Below are 3,324 nucleotides of genomic sequence, written 5' to 3'. Positions count from 1 at the left end.
CGGACGATTCCATCTGAACTGAAGATGATTCGAGTTACGCGACCAACAGGCCAATGTCCTCTAGTGAGAATTCGGGCCACCACGAGCACGGTACTTCCACAGCCAAATTTTTCTTATCGAAAAGCCATTTTCGACGGTCAGTGAGTGTGGGAAGATACTCTTGAAGCCATCGGCGCCATAAGTGTGTCGTCATCACTTGCATAGCTTCCCAGTGATTCCGAGAACATAATTTTTTGTCCTCAATGAAGTCGTCTTCGGAATTTTGCGAGCTCTGCGCTAACAAGAAATGATTAGGGGTAAGTGGTTCTGGATCTCGAGGGTCCACGCTGAAGTAAGTCAGTGGGCGCCCATTCAGTAGTGATTCGGCTTGAATCACAAAACCACGCAGTAATTCTTCAGTAAGCGGACGCGATTCTCCGATGGCTTCCAGAGCCACCTTTGCCGATTTCACAAGACTTTCCCAAACTCCGCCGAAGTGCGGCGCTAATGGTGGTGAGATATGCCATTCGATTTCTTGTTTCACCGTTTGACCAACTATATTCTGCTCCTTGAGACGCTCGATGCCTTGTTGGATTGCCTTGTCCCCAGCAACAATTTGAGTTCCATTGTCGCTATACACGACTGACGGGCGACCTCTACGGGCGGTGAACGAAGCAAAGGCGATCAAAAAAGACGATAAGTCAAGTGAGGCTGCAACTTCCAAGTGTACCGCTCTAGTATTGAGACATGTTAACAGCAAAACATATCGTTTTACTTTGCGGCGATAAATGGTGATGTTGCATGGGACGAAATAGTCCAATCCCACATGAGTAAAGGGACGCTGGAACGGAATAAGTCGATGACGCAGAAGCGGGGCCATTAAAGGAATGCAGGGAGTAGCTCTATGACGTTTGCAAGTGAAGCACTTGTGCAGATACTTCTTAATAGTGTCACGTGGAGATACGCTATAGTGACATACGCGTGAGACACACCCCACACTCACCTCCTTCTTGGAAACAAGCAAGGGCGAATGTACGAGTACATTCGACCTTGTTTTGTCTGAATGTTGCGGTAGCATCACAGGACGCTTGCACCTTCTCTAACGCTTCGGGGAAACAAGCAAGGGCGAATGTACTCGAACGTTCGGCCTTGCTTTGTAGTAAATGGTTAAGGGTATCTTCTTCTTTTGTAGAAACAAGCAAGGGCGGATGTACTCGTACAACCGACCTTGCTCAGTAATAAGTCATACGGGTTATTTCGATTGTTCGTAGAAACAGCAAGGGCGAAAGCACTCGATGATTCAACCTTGCTGTTCACCTACCATAAATAGGCGGTGTAGTGTCTCTTGAATGTAATGTTCTTACTTGACGTCTTACAGTGTGGACGTCCTAATACACTCGTGTTACACATCACCCCCAAGTGTAACAAATGGTGGAGATGCAGCATTACTAAGGAGACAAGGCAAGGAAGTTTATCTTATAGTATTATTCATTGTCAGAGGCGAAAATCGTTTAGGGGCTCTACCACAAGCAGTTTAACCAACGGGTTGTGCCAAATCTTAAATTGTTGGATACGGAGCCACGTTTTCGGCTGACAGTGGGTAAGACTATTTGGTTTCTATTAGCTTTCTCTCAAGGAAATCGTTTATTGCTGTGACAAGATTTTGAGGTATTGTAATGCAGAAAGACATTAATCATTTTTTTTTGCCGGAGGTAAATGAGAAAGTCATCGAATCGACGTTGGCCTAGTTGTCCAAGGGATCCGAGCAGAAGTTTACACCCTTTGCCTCCATCTACGCGCCCGGTACCGGAACAGCATCTGGAAGAAAAAACTGTTGAGCCGGACAGCACAGAGGACGTAGTGGGAAGTGGGCAGCGGATAATCCAAGCTGAAAAAAGGTTGGAGAGTACTGCGAAAGATCTTGAAGAATCTTACGTAGACAAGAGTATTGAGGCAGTTAAAGAAGGTAGCGAAAAAAGTGAAGACGACGAGTTGGAGAGTACTGCGAAAGATCTTGAAGAATCTAACGTAGACAAGAGTATTGACGACGCACACGAAAGTAGCGAAGAAAGCGAAGAAGAGGAAAACGGGGATAGCACTGACGAGGAGCAGTTATTTGCAGATACCGATAGTGATTCAGGTACTGGCATTATGCCTCCTCAGATAAAGTTTTTGAGTCCCAAGGTCTTTAAGGCAACGCCGGAAGATGACGCCTTCGACTGGCTTGAGCGTTACGAGTCAACGGGAGCGTACAATCAATGGGGCGATACGGAGCTAAGGGCGAATTTCAGCATGTATCTGGATGGAGCGGCAAGAAAATGGTACCTGTGCTCCACACTTCCGACGGAGTGGCGTGATTTACCCATACGACCGGGGGTTGGCCTCAACGCAGCTGATCTTCCGGCAGTAACTGGAGTCAGAACACTGTTTTTGAAAGAATTTCAGCAACAAAACTACAAGCTGTTCCAGGAAACACGCTTGCGGAACCGGGTTCAAGGTATCGAAGAAGCGACAACTAACTACTATTACGATGTTATTGATCTTTGTAGGGTGGTGGATCCAACAATGGCGGAAGCCACCAAAGTCGACTATCTTTTTGGGGGATTACGGCCCTCGTTGGTCGAAAAATTGTACCCGTTACAACCCAAAACAGGCGAAGAATTTTTAGAGGCGGCGAAATGGTTTACTGATGCCAAGCTCTTGGCCAATAGACGAAACTGGCTGGACGTGGTGCTCGGGGTGGCAGTAACCAGAGTGGCGGATGTTCCAATTGATTTCATTCGGACCCTTCCAAAACCAGCTCCAACTGTGGCTGATACGGAATTATGGAAAGTAATTAAAGAACTGCAAGGTGCGGTAGAAAGTTTGAAGATTCAAGCAACTCCACCTCCGAAGAGACCAGGAAACGAGAAGACAGTTACGTGGGCAGAGTCGGAGAGAATCTACAGAAACAATAACGGATTACTCAAATGTTACTGTTGTAACGGAACGGGGCACATGGCCCGGAATTGTTGGGAAAATCCGCAATCTGCTCGTTTCCGACAACGATCCTACTCAGGTCCTCCTGGCCCACAGAGAGGGCCGTTGGGTCCTCCCGCGCCAATCAACATCGTGTCCCAGCTAGCCGAGACGACTGCAGATTCATCAACACAGGAGGAGATAAAGGAGCAACCTATCCTTAGACTAGATTTCAGCAAGCTGATCAGAGAAGAAGTCACTTGTAGAACACGGCAAGTAATGGCAGTCGTCGACACAGGGGCAGCACTGACAGTTATATCACCGGAGCTGCTACGTGCATCCCAGTTCGTGCTGCGTCCATGGGACGGACCGCGGGTGGTGATGGCT

The sequence above is a fragment of the Daphnia magna genome, linkage group LG10, assembly GCF_020631705.1.
Source record: "Daphnia magna isolate NIES linkage group LG10, ASM2063170v1.1, whole genome shotgun sequence".
NCBI classification, from domain to species: Eukaryota; Metazoa; Arthropoda; class Branchiopoda; order Diplostraca; family Daphniidae; genus Daphnia; species Daphnia magna.
Note: the sequence above shows the minus strand (reverse complement) of the source record.